The sequence below is a fragment of the Mus caroli genome, unplaced genomic scaffold, assembly GCF_978045245.1.
Source record: "Mus caroli unplaced genomic scaffold, Mus_caroli_1 scaffold_4, whole genome shotgun sequence".
NCBI lineage: Eukaryota > Metazoa > Chordata > Mammalia > Rodentia > Muridae > Mus > Mus caroli.
The window spans coordinates 52,443,666-52,461,615 of record NW_028227259.1 but is presented as its reverse complement, the minus strand read 5'-3'; the positions used below and the strand labels follow the sequence as shown (position 1 = coordinate 52,461,615).

The window sequence follows — 17,950 nt, the reverse complement described above, 5'->3', positions numbered from 1 at the left end:
CCTAAAAATGCAGAGATCAAATGCTGGATGCCAGTGCTCAACAGCTAATATTAGGTAGAGTCATATTCCCCCAACACCTTCCCTCCTCGGCTTCATCTTCTCATTACTTACTAAGCAAGGAGTAGAGCAGTGAGCTGTCGGAGCATTGGGCACAAAGTTCTTTAAAAAGAGGAAATTAGGAAGTGTTGAACAGGCTCTAACAGGATAGAAAAGCATCTATCATAAGTACTAGAGATAAAATATTGCACATAGATGGAATTATTTGAGCAGTGTGTGACCCAAAAGTAGAAAATGCCACTTTTCCTGGACAGCTTTGTGAAGTTGCGTGCTTGGGTGAAATGAGGGGTACAACTGTGGGGAATGTGGGCTGGTAGATCATAGGTGAAAGTTATGAGCCTGGACTTCTTCTCACAAATGTAAGCGGGGAGGTCAGCAAACTAAGAACACATCAGTGATTGAGCTGTGACTTTCACTGTGAATTCCAGTGTTTGAATAGATAGCATTTTAGTGAAGAGGATAGATTTAAAAGGAGAAATATGATTATTTCTATATATTGTGTATTGCTCTAACATCAAGTATACAAACTCATATATTATTTCTCTGCTATTTATTTATACTTTGCCTTTAAGAAGTTAAGCTCTTTAAGGCAGACAGAATATACTTCTTTGTACACAATGACAGCCCTTGCTTGGAGCCTTACTGCCATCATCCCTTTCCTTCACAGTGTCTTTTGGAACATTTATGGAGGGGTCTCAGAGAGGGCCATGCCTTGTGCAAATTCAGTGCCTTGTGTTCTCTCTAATCTGTGAAGATGGTTGTCCTCATTTTACTAATGGGTCAACAGGGACTAAGAGAAACTACAAGTACCCTAAATCATTTCAGAACAGCTGTTAGCCAGTGCAGATAAGACAAGGCCTCCAGAGATGCTAATAACTCTGTTAGAGGACTCAGGGTAGTGGTCAGTGGATGAATGATTATACATGAGAAATTGATTATACATGATTGGTCCAACAAAAATGATGAATCAAAGACTGAAGGCTTGTTCAGTTGAGTTGATTAATACAGACAAACTCAGTTATCGTCACTGGGTACATTCCTCATGTTTGACTGTGAAGTATATTGATCAAGATATTAATGTAGCAAAGGTGGTAAAAAAATAGCATAAGATAAAAACAATGAACATAAAACCCAGGGTTCTGTTCACACTAGACAATCTCTACCACCGAGCTATTCTCAGCCCCTCTCTTCTCATTATTCATAACAGCAGCAACTTTTAAAATTATTTTCCTCGAATCTACTGCTGTCTACTTTGACCAAATGCAAATGTGTGTTGTATTCATGTGACCTTTTACAGAGGTGCTGTGTATGTGTTTGAATGTTAATTCAGGTTAGAGGAAGTCGGAGATGTAAGAGGCTCTCTGGTCTCCTATGGGATCTCATTGCAGCTCTGCTGACTGGGTCTTGGGCTTTGGGTCATTGTCTGATTTACCTCTCTATTTAATTCAGTCTTACTTCCTAAACCTCTTGCCTCAGAACTGGCATCTAGTCAGCTTCCAGGAAAACTGACCTAGAAAAAGCTACATACTGAGTCGCAGGGGTATGTCTGTTTTTTCCTTTAAATAAAATCTTAATATACTTAATATTTAGCATAGTACATGCTTTTTTTCATTTGAAGTGGAAAAACATTACATGCAGTTGCCATGTTAGAATCCCGTCTATTGTTACAACACCTTATAGAATTGGTCTGCAGTGATTTCTGTAGCGAGCTATAGAGAAAGGCTCTCCATTGACTGAGCTACTGTCCAGAGCCACAATGTGCATTGTTTGTTGTGGAAGCTAGAAATTGCTTTTAAAGTTTCATTACCAAATTTCCAGGGAGCTGAAATTTGAAATTCTTAAGTTGTGTTCCAAATTTAGTGAGTGTGCTTTTGCAAAGTGGGTCCATTTGAATCCACATGGTTCAGATAAATTCTCTTTCCCAACATTAGGTATCAAACATTGATATGTTTCCTGTCATCATCTCCCAGGCTAAGCATTTTCATTTCCTCCAACAGGATGGCTGATAAGCAAATCATTCCAGATTTAGTGCACTGGAAACATCTCATATTTAAACCATATCTGTGTTTATAGTTCCAGGCTTGGTGCAAACCTTTTCCTCCATTTTGCTTCAGGTAGCATTCTGGATGATGGTATTTGCTGCTTCAGTCCCTCAAATGATCACGATGTAAATAAATCCTGTATTCTTTAAATAGTTCATTAGTGTTTATAATATGCAAGTAATTGGCCTCCCCCAGACCCTGGCTACTTTCTTTATTTGATAAGAAATTAATGTTGCCTTCTCAGCTTTTGGGTCCTCCTTATAAGACTGAACTCTTTTCAGTCATTTGGAGATGGGTTGAGTTCCCTGAATGTGTTTGGAAAACAGACAGAAAGGGCATATTTAGTTTGGAAGAGAAGATTTTCATCATAATCCCTTTGAAATATGTCTATTAGTTACATCCTACATATTTTTTGTAGGTTACATTTTGAAGTGTGTGTGTATGTATGCGTATATATGTGTATATTTATATTGATATGTGTGATGTGGGCATTCATGTGGCGTGGCATAGCATGTCTGGACAAACTGGGATGTTGATCCTTGCTGCCAGCTTTCTTTGATATATAATCTGTCCTTTGTTTCTACTACACATGCTAGGCTAGTTGTCACATGAACACCTGGAGGTTATTTTTGTCTCCACCATCATGTCCTGGAGCGGTGCTTCAATTATAGACTATGTTCCACTTTATGTGGAGTCTGGGGACTTGAACTTAGGTCTTCAGGCATGCAGGAGAAACACTTTACTCATTATGCCATCTCCCCAGTCACAAGGTTATGTTTTGAATCTTGGTTAGAGTGTATTCTAAACCCTCGTCATGTAATGGATGCTATTACAGCTGATGTCAGCTGTCTCCAACAATGTTTCTACCATGTCATGGTATTTCAGAAAGATGATTTTAGGATGGGAAGGAAGAGCAAAACAAAAAATCAACCTGCATGATGAAACTAAGAAGATATTTAAAACTATTATCAAGATCTAGGTCCCACTAAATATTGAATAATAAATTCAACATGAATAATAAAGCTAAAAGGAGGGACAGAGTAAAGTCTGGGATGGAAAGAAAGAAGAAAGAAGTAACAGGAAGGAGGCAGGGACATTTAGACTTTATCAATATTCAGAGCTCATGGGACTGCCTTGTGATGCCTTATGATCCCTGGTAGCTAAGTTCCTGTTAAAACTGCAGGACTCAGCAAGCAAGTCATATTAAATTCCATTTGTATAATAGTTTAGAATAACCCCCTATTATAATCCAATGGATCTGCATATAATAATTCTAATAATCACCATTGTGATAATAATAATGGTAATAAAACTAGCTCACAATTACATGGGGCTTACTTACATATTTTTAAAAATGTGCCAGATTTCCGGGATTTTAGAGATGTTAACTTGTTACGGCTGCTCTAGATGTTACTATAATGATTTCTACTGTGTGGGTGCCATGAGGAGCCTGGTTGCTCTGGGAAGCATGGGTGCTGTTGGATGTACACAAAAGGTGAAGTGCTTTGCTCAGTGTCGCTCAGCAGGTGAGGGATAGAGCTGTGATTTAGGACCCAGGAAATCTGACTTCCTGGTCCAGAATAAACTGCCCTTGAATAACCTACCCTTACATTGAGAGGAAGCGAAGATAATGAAGCACAGAAATGGTCATGGGTATCTGTTTGTATTAGCCTGCTTTCTGATGCTCTAACACAACATCTGAGATCTAGTAATGTATAAAAATTAGAAGTGCATTTGGCTGACAGTTCTGAAGGCTAGAAGCTCAAGACCACAGCTGTGACAAAACACAGTGCTGTGCTCAGTGGATGCTAGAAGCCTAGAGATGAGGCAGAAAGTTGGGCATAACTAACTACTTATAGAGGTGCTCGAATTTGAATCACTCAGAAGTAAAACTCAGATTCAGCCAAACATAAATGGGGGACCAACCATGACGAAAGTGTCAGGAGCACATCTTCTAGTTTACAGCTATATCCAATATTCCACTGATGTTATCAAGGATTGTCTTGTTTTATATCTTGATTCTATTTCTGCCTTTGGTTCAATTCCATATAAACCTTCTTCATGTGGACCTTGGAGCAGCTTCATAATGATATGCTGCCTATTTACAACCATCAGTACGACATGCTTCTTAGCCCATTTGAAATAGTCTCATAAGTGATGTTTGCTCAATCTATGTTTAGTTATAGATATTTACTAAGTCTACCACTCAGACACAATGCAATTTAAGGAAAATTGCTGCATATGTTGGCTTGGGTCAAATGCCTATATCGCCTGACTTTAAGTATGTTGGAAGTAGATTAGAGTCTTCTTATTGAGTAAGTAAAGAATAATAATGAACCAGTTTGTGAGACTGATAGAAACTATACAAAACAAAGGATCCTGTTTTATTGAGATGGGTCTTTCTTTGGTCTGTAGCTCACCTAATAATTGTTCAGTCTGGCTTGCCAGTAAGTCCTAGGTTTCCTGCTGCCTCCTTCTGCCTAGGTCTGGGATTACAAGTACATTTGTAATTACAAGACATCTGGCTCTTTTAAAATGTGGGATCTCAGAATTGAACTCCAGTCTGCATAGTTAAAAGGTAGCCATTTCACCAACTAACTGACCTATCTTCATAACCCTATATCAAAATAGAGGCTTAAAATGTAAAACGTATTCACTCTTTTTTTTTCTTTGTTTTTATTTTTTGTTGTTTTTTTGTTTGTTTGTTTTATTTATACTTTTTTGTTTTGTTTTGTTTTTTTGTTTTTTTTCCGAGTCAGAGTTTCTCTGTATAGCCCTGGCTGTCCTGGAACTCACTTTGTAGACCAGGCTGGCTGTGAACTCAGAAATTTACCTGCCTCTGCCTCCCAAGTGCTGGGATTAAAGGCGTGTGCCACCACTGCCTGGCAAATGTATTCACTCTTGCATAAGCTGTTACTAAGGAGGGAGACATAGACAAACCATTCATAGATCGTCCACTCATTAGAAAGGACCTTTGCCGGTTTGATCTGTGGTTCAACTCAGGTTTGCAATTTTTAAACCTCTAATTTTATAGGCAATTCTCAAAATATAAGCCAATTCTATTTCAACAATTATTTTGCAAGTGTTTGAAAGGTGAGAATCTTTTCAAGTAAGAGCGTAGATATAACTGGTTTGCAGTTTTTCAGGCCAGTCCTCCTTCCTGGGCATCTGGCCCACTGTAAGCAAAAACTTCTAACAGTCTGGCATTCATCCCTAGCAGGTTTCCTGCTGTAGTTGCAGGCTATGTTTCATTTGTTGGAATCACCGACACACAACCCCCTACAACACACAGGAAATTATACTGAATCTTAAAAGGGTTATTGAGAGACATCTTGGGCAAAGAAAAGAACAGAGGTATATCAGTTCCCTAAATAAACGGCTTTCAATCCTGTCCATCAAATCATTTCCAAAGGACTCAAAGTAAGAAATCAGACTCCCTGTGGGTGGGGCTCAGGTGCAGGACTGCACAGGTAACTGGTACACAGTGACATTGCAAACCAAAAGCTTTGGATGGTTCCTATTTTCTATTCTTTCCACTGCTAACCTATGACATTAGTCAATAAATTCAGAGCAGCAGGCATTCTCTGTTGTCTAAAATGACTTGAAGGCACCCAGTGGTACCCATAGCTTTAAGACTCTACCCTGGCTGGTGAATAGATTTTCTCATATGCTGGGATGAATAAGCACTTGTTGACAATCTTATATCCACCGAGTACAGTGTATAATTTTGAGGTTTTCAAGAAAGTAACAGAGCTGTTTTTGTTCTTGTGGTAAGTAGATTTTATATACATTTTTTTAAATGAACTTAAGGGAAAAGAAATCAAGCCACATTGTCTGGAGACATTGTCTGAAGGGGAAGGGCTTTGGCTAAATACTGATGTGTTCTGGTTAGAAACAGAATATGCAAAGGAATGTAGAAATGAAACAACATGTTTCTGTTAGTAATCAGTTTGCCAAGTCCTTCCAGGGAGTCTTCTGTTCCTGGTATGTCTCTAGGCTCTGAACTTCCGGGGTTAGCCAAACAGAAAAACATACAGAAGAGGGTACTGGACAGATGGCTTAGCAGTTAACAGTGCATGCTGCTCTTTTAGAGGACCCAAGGTTGGTTTCCAGCACCTCTGGTTGTAGGCCACCTATATATAACCCTAGTTCCAGGGTAATCCAATACTTCTGACCTCTACTGGCACTTGTACCTGCCCTCACACACACATACACCCTCAAAATTTAAAAATAAAAGAAATCTTTTTTTTTTGAGAGAAAAAGTTTCCATCTGTGGAAATGCACACAAATTAGCCAGCAATGTCAAAAACATGCATATTACCTAACAATAAATTATCAGGAGAAAAGCAAATTTAAAAGGTTGGATAATTTTTCAGTGTGGATGGAGAGGAGTAGCTAGACCCTCATGAGAGAGTGACATTTTAGTAAGGGTATAAAAAGCCTGACAAATAGGACAGGTGGCATGTTTGACACAAAGGGCAAATGGCAGGAAGCCTAGGTGGGCTGAATGGAGTGAGGGACGGTGAGTTTTTTATTTAGGAAAGAAAGGAAACCTTGTGGAGACAGAGAAATGTGTCATCCTTTCTTCTGTTGCCCTCAGTGAGTCCTCAAGTCTTCTCACTAATGGGGGACTTTTGGGATAGCATTGGAAATGTAATTGAGGAAAATACCTAATAAAAATATTTTAAAAAAAGAAAGTGGTCCTTCTTCCTCTTTCCCCACACCCTTTAATATGAGGCTGTATTAGTCTTTCCTATGCCTTGATCCAACTTTCTTTTCGAATACTCCAGATCCTCCAGTTATTTTCATCTTTCCCCCTTTAGACAATCCTCCTGACTTCCCCAAGATGAGAATTGCCTTGTGTTAGAAGATGCAGTCTAATTTACTCTTTAGTGTTTGTTAATAAAAATGGACCTCTAACTCAGGCAGCATCAGGTCCTGAGAGGACAGAGAGGTTCATAACCATCAGTTTCATTTGATATTGCCTCTTAGATCAGAGACCTCAGTCATTCTTCCCCCTTCAGGTCACACTCTAGTATCATTTTTGAACCCATAGTCTGATAACATCAGGCTCTTGATTGGTGGCTCATTCTTACAGTGAGATAGAACCCTCATTTGTTAGTTGGTACTTGTGAATTTCTACCCGCCTAGTTGGTCATGCTGGAAACCCTATGAGGGAAAACTTGGTCCCAGTACATCCTTTGGGAAAAAAAAAACTTGCAAGAATGCACTGAGACTTCAGTGTTGTGACAGAATCAGAAAACAAGAGATGAAGGGTGGCTAGGGCAAAAGATGGAATAAATTAATCCAAACAAAACAGCAGGGTAACACTTTTTTTATTGTAATAGTGTACTTTCTTCCTTTTTCTTTCTATTTTTTATTTAGGGATTATAATAAAATTACAACATTTCCCCCTTTCCTTTCCTCTTTTCAAACTCCCATATAACCACTACCCTCTCAGAGGAGAATGGGAGGCGCATGGAGGCAAGGACTGAGTGACAGGGTAACACTTCTAATAAGGTACTTCTGGCCACTGTTTGAATTGGGAGAAAGCAGGCAAGAAGCAGGAGTTATGGGCCTCAATGGGAGGAGGTGTCAAGGGAAGAAACATTCTAAGAGCCCTGGCATTTACTTGGGATAACCCAGTATCAGGTTTAGACGATCAGACAAGATCCAAGTATGTGTAAACACATATCCATCATCTATCTATGTGTCTAGATATCTACCTACCTACATAATAAAAAGGAGACCTGGCTACATTTCTGGAAAGAATGGTGGTTTGAAGGGTGCATTTAAAACATACAGAAGTGAGTTATTTATTCTACTAAAAGGGAGTTAATATTCTGTTCCAAATCATAACACACACACACACACTCTGCCATTGCTACACTGCTATGGTTTGATCATGTCCTCCAAATTTTATATATTAGATGCTTAACCTCCTAAATCACTACAATGGTATCTGAATGTGGGATCTCTGGGAGAGAATTAGGATTAGATAAATTCTTGAGGGTGAGGTTACTATGTGACCTCAGTGAAGATAAAGAATAACCTGATTAAGTCCCCTTGTTCTCTCTTGCCACAGGATGTTCTGTAGTGCCTTAGTACTCTGTAGTCTGCAACAGCAGAAAGAATTTCACCCAAGGGTGAGAGATACAGGATCTTGAGATACCGACATTGCTTCTTTTAGAACCACGAAGTCAGTCTTCAGTAAACCTTTTCTGAAAAGTAGATGAACAGATACTACATTTGATAAAATATGCTACACACACACATGCACACACACACGCACACACACACACACACACACACACACACACACACACACACACAAAATCCCATGACCCAAATGACAAGTTAGGGTTTTAATTGATGTAGGTTTTAACCTGAAGCTTTCTTTTTATACAGGTCAGCTAGAGGGCTTAAGGGATCACCACAGAAGAGCGAGACTGAAAACAGTGTATCTAGGCTCCAGCAGAGTAGTCAGCATGAGGAAGATGATTCATAGCCTCATCTTCCCAGGGCTGCTATGTACCCTTAATAGGATAGCAATTTGGAATGTGTAATTATACAGAAGCGAAGTCTTGCTTTATGTGTAGAATGGGCCCTTATACCTGAAGACCAGGTCACAAGAGAAAAATGAGCAGAACTAGGCAAGCTTACTTATTTTATGCACATGAGAGATGTCTGTGAAATGCAGTTCCCATGGGGAGCCTTAAATATTAGCTCATAAAGCATCTTCAACTAAAAACAATACATGTATAGAAAAATGAGAAGGTAGGACAAAGACCCAGTCATTAACTGGCAATTCATGAAGGGTAAATGAAGGTGATATTGGCTCTTCTGGTGCCACCTATTTCTCCTAAGTGACTAATGTTGTGTTCTGTTGCAACCTTCTGTTCTCTTTTGTCAAGAGGGTTTCAGTAGGATGCTTCTGTCTGTAAATCTAATTTTCCGATGTTTGGCAGAGGGAGGCAAAGAGTTTCTTGCATGGGCTTCTGGATTGCCTTCAACTAAAAAACTTCCTTATACAAAGGAGGCATATTTGGGGAATATATTCTAGTCTTCCACCTGATCTAAGATGATTTGGAGGAAATACATGAAATGTAAGGAAGTACCTCTGATCATGTCATGGAATTTAGAAGCCATGACATAAAGAGCCAACAGTAATTTTCATAGTTGAAGAGCTGTCTTGCCTAAGTGTGATCTTTGAATGTTTTTGGTAGTGAATAGGATTTCAGGTAAGAACTGGTTTAATTAATTTCAAGATACTTCTACCAGCCCCATCTGCATGTGATGAAAATTAAAGGAAATTATGAGACCTGTTGATGTTTGCATTGATAATGTGAGGGGTAAATTGGCACAGACTAAAGAATGGAAAGATTCCTGTGTATTGAATAAAAAAAAAATGAATCAAAAGAAAGTCTGGGCAGAGTCCAGGAAATGCTGCCTTGGCCCAGCTGTGAGGAATACCTTGCTGGTGCCCCTGGACCTGCAGCTGCCCCCAACCAAGTGAGACTGGCCAGCCTTCAGAGAACAAAGAAAACAAAAACTCAAGGAATATCTGTTAATACGAAAAACAGTGTTTCCATACAAACAAGAAAATTAGCTATCCAGAGATCAGAAAATGATGACATCTGAGGATCAGGTCCAAGAAGGGAAAAAAGTTGTGAAACTCAAAACAGAAGTGGCTGATTTAAAAAAAAAAATTGGGACTGCTTTGGTTGGGGAGGGAGAAATCCGGCCTACAAAGGGCCACAAGCCTCTTCCGGTCAGAAAAGCACCAGGGTAGCTAGGGCACAGAGTCGGCTGACACTCGCCAGCTACCCACAACACCCGCCACAGGATCTTAAGACTTCTGGTGAGTGGAACACAGCTTCTGCTCCAATCCAATTGCGCGCGGGACCTGAGACTGCATTAGTTAGGGAAGCAGAAAACCGGCCTGAGTAGGACCACAGGCCTCTTCCAGCTGGACCAGCACCGGGGTACTGCCAGCTACCCACGACCCCCGCCACAGGATTTTGAGACTGCTGGTGAGTGGAACACAGCTTCTGCTCCAATCTTTAAACAGTGACAACGACAACAACTAACCCCAGAGATTACCAGATGGCGAAAGGTAAACGTAATAATCTTACTAACAGAAACCAAGACCACTCACCATCATCAGAACCCAGCACTCCCACTTCGCCCAGTCCAGGGCACCCCAACACACTGGAAAAGCTAGACACGGATCTAAAAGCATATCTCCTGATGATGGTAGAGGACTTCAAGAAGGACTTTAATAACACACTTAAAGAAATACAGGAGAACACTGCTAAACAGGTAGAAGACATTAAAGAGGAAGCACAAAAATCCCTTAAAGAATTGCAGGAGAACACTGCTAAAGAGTTACAAATCCTTAAAGAAAAACAGGATAACATAATCAAACAGGTAGAAGTCCTTAATGAAAAATAGGAAAACACATCCAAACAGATGATGGAAATGAACAAAACCATACTAGACCTAAAAAGGGAAGTAGACACAATAAAGAAAACCCAAAATGAGGCAACACTGGAGATAGAAACCCTAGGAAAGAAATCTGGAACCATAGATACGAACATCAGCAACAGAATACAAGAGATGGAAGAGAGAATCTCAGGTGCAGAAGATTCCATAGAGAACATCGGCACAACAATCAAGGAAAATGTAAAATGCAAAAAGATCCTAACTCAAAACATCCAAGAAATACAGGACACAATGAGAAGACCAAACCTACGGATAATAGGAGTAGATGAGAATGAAGATTTTCAACTCAAAGGACCAGCAAACATCTTCAACAAAATTATAGAAGAAAACTTCCCAAATCTAAAGAAAGAGATGTCCATGAACATACAAGAAGCCTACAGAACTCCAAATAGACTGGACCAGAAAAGAAATACCTCCCGACACATAATAATCAGAACAAAAAATGCTCTAAATAAAGATAGAATACTAAAAGCAGTAAGAGAAAAAGGCCAAGTAACATATAAAGGCAAGCCTATCAGAATTACACCAGATTTTTCACCAGAGACTATGAAAGCCAGAAGATCCTGGACGGATGTTATACAGACACTAAAAGAACACAAATTCCAGCCCAGGCTACTATACCCAGCCAAACTCTCAATTAACATAGATGGAGAAACCAAAGTATTCCACGACAAAACCAAATTCACACATTATCTCTCCACGAATCCAGCCCTTCAAAGGATAATAACAGAAAAAAACCAATACAAGGACAGGAACCACGCCCTAGAAACAACAAGAAGGTAATCCCTCAACAAACCTAAAAGAAGACAGCCACAAGAACAGAATGCCAACTTTAACAACAAAAATAACAGGAAACAACAATTACTTTTCCTTAATATCTCTTAATATCAATGGACTCAACTCCCCGATAAAAAGATATAGACTAACAAACTGGCTACACAAACAAGACCCAACATTTTGCTGCTTACAGGAAACTCATCTCAGAGAAAAAGATAGACACTACCTCAGAATGAAAGGCTGGAAAACAATTTTCCAAGCAAATGGTATGAAGAAACAAGCTGGAGTAGCCATTCTAATATCTGATAAGATTGACTTCCAACCCAAAGTCATTAAAAAAGACAGGGAGGGACACTTCATACTCATCAAAGGTAAAATCCTCCAAGAGGAACTATCAAACCTGAATATCTATGCTAGAAATACAAAGGCAGCCACATTCATTAAAGAAACTTTAGTAAATCTCAAAGCACACATTGCACCTCATACAATAATAGTGGGAGACTTCAACACACCACTTTCACCAATGGACAGATCATGGAAACAGAAACTAAACAGGGACACAGAGAAACTAAGAGAAATTATGAATCAAATGGATCTGGCAGATATCTACAGAACATTCTATCCTAAAACAAAAGGATATACCTTCTTCTCAGCACCTCATGGTACCTTCTCCAAAATTGACCACATAATTGGTCACAAAACAGGCCTCAACAGATACAAAAATATTGAAATGGTCCCATGCATCCTATCAGATCACCATGGACTAAGGCTGATCTTCAATAACAAAATAAATAATAGAAAGCCAACCTTCACGTGGAAACTGAACAACACTCTTCTCAATGATACCCTTGTCAAGGAAGGAATAAAGAAAGAAATTAAGGACTTTTTAGAGTTCAATGAAAATGAAGCCACAACATACCCAAACTTATGGGACGCAATGAAAGCATTTCTAAGAGGAAAACTCATAGCTCTGAGTGCCTCCAAAAGGAAACTAGAGAGAGCACACATTAGCAGCTTGACAACATACCTAAAAGCACTAGAACAAAAGGAAGCAAATTCACCCAAGAGGAGTAGACGGCAGGAAATAATCAAACTCAGGGGCAAAATCAACCAAGTGGAAACAAGAAAAACTATTCAAAGAATCAACCAATCAAGGAGCTGGTTCTTTGAGAAAATCAACAAGATAGATAAACCCTTAGCCAGACTAACTAGAGGGCACAGGGAAAGCATCCTAATTAACAAAATCAGAAATGAAAAAGGAGACATAACAACAGATCCTGAACATCCAAAATACCATCAGATCCTTCTACCAAAGGCTATACTCAACAAAACTGGAGAACCTGAATGAAATGGAGAAGTTCCTAGACAGATACCAGGTACCAAAGTTGAATCAAGATCAGGTTAATGATCTAAACAGCCCTATATCCCCCAAAGAAATAGAAGCAGTCATTAATAGTCTCCCAACTAAAAAAAGCCCAGGACCAGATGGGTTTAGTGCAGAGTTCTATCAGACCTTCAAAGAAGATCTAATCCCAGTTCTTCACAAACTATTCCACAAAATAGAAACAGAAGGTACTCTATCCAACTCATTCTATGAAGCCACAATTACTCTGATACCTAAACCACAATAAGACCCAACAAAGATAGAAAACTTCAGACCAATATCCCTTATGAATATTGATGTAAAAATCCTCAATAAAGTTCTTGCTAACCGAATCCAAGAACACATCAAAACAATCATCCATCCTGACCAAGTAGGTTTCATCCCAGGGATGCAGGGATGGTTCAATATACGGAAATCCATCAACGTAATCCAGTATATAAACAAACTCAAAGACAAAAACCACATGGTCATCTCGTTAGATGCGGAAAAAGCATTTGAGAAGATCCAACACCCATTCATGATAAAAGTCTTGGAAAGATTAGGAATTCAAGGCCCATACCTAAACATGATAAAAGCAATCTACAGCAAACCAGTAGCCAACATCAAAGTAAATGGTGAGAAGCTTGAAGCAATCCCTCTAAAATCAGGGACTAGACAAGGCTGTCCACTTTCTCCATACCTATTCAACATTGTACTTGAAGTCCTAGCCAGAGCAATTCGACAACAAAAGGAGATCAAAGGGATACAAATTGGAAAAGATGAAGTCAAAATATCACTCTTTGCAGATGATATGATAGTATATATAAGTGACCCTAAAAATTCCACCAGAGAACTCCTAAGCCTGATAAACAGCTTCGGTGAAGTAGCTGGATATAAAATTAACTCAAACAAATCAATGGCCTTTCTCTACACAAAGATTAAACGGGCTGAGAAAGAAATTAGGGAAACAACACCCTTCTCAATAGTCACAAATAATATTAAATATCTTGGCGTGACTCTAACTAAGGAAGTGACAGATCTGTATAATAAAAACTTCAAGTCTCTGAAGAAAGAAATTATAGAAGATCTCAGAAGATGGAAAGATCTCCCATGCTCATGGATTGGCAGGATCAGCATTGTAAAAATGGCTATCTTGCCAAAAGCAATCTACAGATTCAATGCAATTCCCCATCAAAATTCCAAATCAATTCTTCAACGAATTAGAAAGTGCAATCTGCAAATTCATCTGGAATAACAAAAAACCTAGGATAGCAAAAACTCTTCTCAAGGATAAAAGAACCTCTGGTGGAATCACCATGCCGGACCTAAAGCTGTACTACAGAGCAATTGTGATAAAAACTGCATGGTACTGGTATAAAGACAGACAAGTAGACCAATGGAATAGAATTGAAGACCCAGAAATGAACCCACACACCTACGGTCACTTGATCTTCGACAAGGGAGCTAAAAACATCCAGTGGAAGAAAGACAGCATTTTCAACAAGTGGTGCTGGCACAACTGGTTGTTAACATGTAGAAGAATGCAAATCGATCCATTCCTATCTCCTTGTACTAAGGTCAAGTCTAAGTGGATCAAGGAACTTCACATAAAACCAGAGACACTGAAACTTATAGAGGAGAAAGTGGGGAAAAGCCTTGAAGATATGGGCACAGGGGAAAAATTCCTGAATAGAACAGTAATGGCTTGTGCTGTAAGATCGAGAATTGACAAGTGGGACCTCATGAAACTGCAAAGCTTCTGCAAGGCTAAAGACACCATCAATAAGACAAAAAAAAAAAAAAAAAAAAACACCAACAGATTGGGAAAGGATCTTCACCTATCCTAAATCAGATAAGGGACTAATATCCAATATATATAAAGAACTCAAGAAGGTGGACTCCAGAAAGTCAAATAACCCCATTAAAAAATGGGGCTCAGAACTGAACAAAGAATTCTCACCTGAGGAATACCGAATGGCAGAGAAACACCTGAAAAAATGTTCAACATCCTTAATCATCAGGGAAATGCAAATCAAAACAACCCTGAGATTCCACCTCACACCAGTCAGAATGGCTAAGATCAAAAATTCAGGTGACAGCAGATTCTGGCGAGGATGTGGAGAAAGAGGAACCCTCCTCCATTGTTGGTGGGATTGCAAGCTTGTACAACCACTCTGGAAATCAGTCTGGCGGTTCCTCAGAAAATTGGACATAGTACTACCGGAGGATCCAGCAATACCTCTCCTGGGCATATATCCAGAAGATGTCCCAACCGGTAAAAAGGACACATGCTCCACTATGTTCATAGCAGCCCTATTTATAATAGCCAGAAGCTGGAAAGAACCCAGATGTCCCTCAACAGAGGAATGGATACAGAAATTATGGTACATTTACACAATGGAGTACTACTCAGCTATTAAAAAGAATGAATTTATGAAATTCCTAGCCAAATGGATGGACCTGGAGGGCATCATCTTGAGTGAAGTAACACAATCACAAAAGAACTCACACAATATGTATTCACTGATAAGTGGATATTAGCCCAAAACTTAGGATACCCAAGATATAAGATACAATTTGCTAAACGCATGAAATTCAAGAAGAATGAAGACCAAAGTGTGGACACTGTGCACCTTCTTAGAATTGGGAACAAAACTCCCAGGGAAGGAGTTACAGAGACAAAGTTTGGAGGTGTGATGAAAGGATGGACCATTTAGAGACTGCCGTATCCAGGGGTCCATCCCATAATCAGCTTCTAAACGCTGACACCATTGCATACACTAGCAAGATTTTGCTGAAAGGACCCAAATATAGCTGTCTCTTGTGAGACGATGCTGGGGCCTAGCAAACACAGGAGTGGATGTTCACAGTCAGCTATTGTATGTATCACAGGGCTCCCAATGGAGAAGCTAGAGAAAGTACCCAAGGAGCTAAAGGGATCTGCAACCCTATTGTTGGAACAACATGATGTACTAACCAGAACCCCGGAGCTCTTGTCTCTAGCTGCATATGTATCGAAAGATGACCTAGTCGGCCATCAATGGAAAGAGAGGCCCATTGGACTTGCAAACTTTATATGCCCCAATATAGGGGAATGCCAGGGCCAAAAGAATGGGAATGGGTGGGTAGGGAAGTGGGGGGCGCTATGGGGGACTTTTGGGATAGCATTGGAAATGTAATTGAGGAAAATATGTAATAAAAATATTAAAAATTAAAAAAAAATTGGAAGTACAGTTGAGAAAAACTGCATTCCATTAAAAGCTGGAGAAGTAACCAGCTCAAAAATACATAACTTGAAGGATAATATTCTAGCCATACAGTTATTAATGAGAAATGATTTCCCAGGTCAGACTGTGACATTAGACCAGGCATGTCACCATAAAGACAATAAAAAGATAGAAATGACTGCAGAAATAACGAAACAAGACACTAACATGTCTAAAAAACGAGTGCTTGACTATCATCCTGGCCTGATTGTTCAGTCTAGGATTAACTACAGCACTGTGAAATAAGGGCCTCAGCAGGCCCCTTGCCAATGTTACAGTCAAAAAAGGGTCACTTGAAACGAAATCACATCGAACAGAACCAGTTGTGTTTGTTGTCAAAACCACTTCTCGAGACACAAAAAGAGACAAGGCCCCATCAAGAAGCATAACATGTAAAGATGCAGCCAGGACTGATCCATCTAATACCAGACTGATAGGAAAGTCAAAAGAAACTAACCAGTGCAGATCCACGATCGCAGGAGCAATGGTTCATAGATCAGCTCAGCTCAAAAACACTGCAGCAGAGAAGAAAGCTCAGATGGCCAAGTGGAGAACTGGCAATGGAAAGGGGCTAAAATGACCTCCTCAGTCAGTAGTCACCCAGGCTGAGCCAAAGGGGTAAAATGAAAACCCTGCTGGATCCTTTTGGACTACCATGGCAGAAGAAGATGAACAGAGATTATTTACTGAAAAAGTAAACAAAACTATTTCTGAATGCCTGAACCTCATTAATAAGGGGTGCCCAAAAGAAGAAATTTTAGCTACATTGAATGACCTAATTCATAATATTCCAGATGCCAAAAAAACTTGTTAAATATTGGATGTATCTTGTATGTATTGAACCAATCACATCCTATTGAAAATATTATCTAAATCTACAAGAAGGCCATTCTGGCAGGGGCTCAGCCTATTGAAAAGATTCAACATATAATCATAGATATTCTAACAACAAAGAATCATGAAAAAGTCATTTTGGGAGAAAATATTAAGGAGGCTCAAGCAACCAAGGAACATACCCAAGAAGTAAATGTGGAAGCTAATCTAGGGTCAGGAAAACCAGGAGAGGAGAATGGACATCATGGAAAAGTTGAGGTTTATGAAGAGGATCAAGACAACACAACAAAAGATCCAAACAAAGATTTAACAACCCCAAACTCAAAAACTGAAGCAGGTTGCATAATTTGATATAATCCATCTTCTATACCAAAGTATGAAAAGATGCAACATGATAAAAATTCCACATTTAATAGAGCCAAAGTTCCGGACACCAGTGAGACATTCACGATGCATTCAAGACAAGACTTTAAAACTTCCAGCCTTGGTAAAAGACCATGACCCCTCTGTGTCTTCCCTGGTACAGTTGTCTAAGTTGGGAGGGCATGCTTTGCTTGCCACCCTAATGCTGCACTGTGCCCTCTGTTCTTTGAAACCAACATAGCAGAAGAGGAATATCAGTCCCGAGTCCTGAGCAATTATGGCTGTGTTACTCCTGTGGCCGTGCAGGTGTACAACTTTATCATAGGTCTGAAGTTGTCTGCATGCCTAAGTATGATACAGGTGAACTCCATCAGCTTGTTTATTGTGTTTTTAGAATAGGTTAGCTGTTTCACTTTACTAATTACTTACAGTTAAAGGATCATAATCAGAAAATGTAAACTTATTATATTGACTTTGTTCCTAATATCTTTACAATAATCATATGTATGATGTTCCAATGGGAAAAAAGCAAAACCTTTTGAATTATAATATTTTTTAAAGCAAAGGCAGCACAACAGGATAGAGGTGAATGAAAAGGATACTTAGTTGAAATTGTGAGATTTAAAAAACATCATATGAACGTAAAGAAAAAAAATCTCAGGCTGGTGAGATGGCTCAGCGGTTAAGGGCACTGACTGCTCTTCCAAAGGTCCTGAGTTCAAATCCCAGCAACCACATGGTGG

General features: G+C 39.4%; 1 pseudogene; it reads left to right on the top strand.

Moving 5' to 3' along the window:
* The first annotated feature begins 9,507 nt into the window (after positions 1 to 9,507).
* LOC110294848 (cytoskeleton-associated protein 2-like) lies at positions 9,508 to 17,606 on the top strand (annotated as a pseudogene).
* Positions 17,607 to 17,950: the final 344 nt, after the last annotated feature.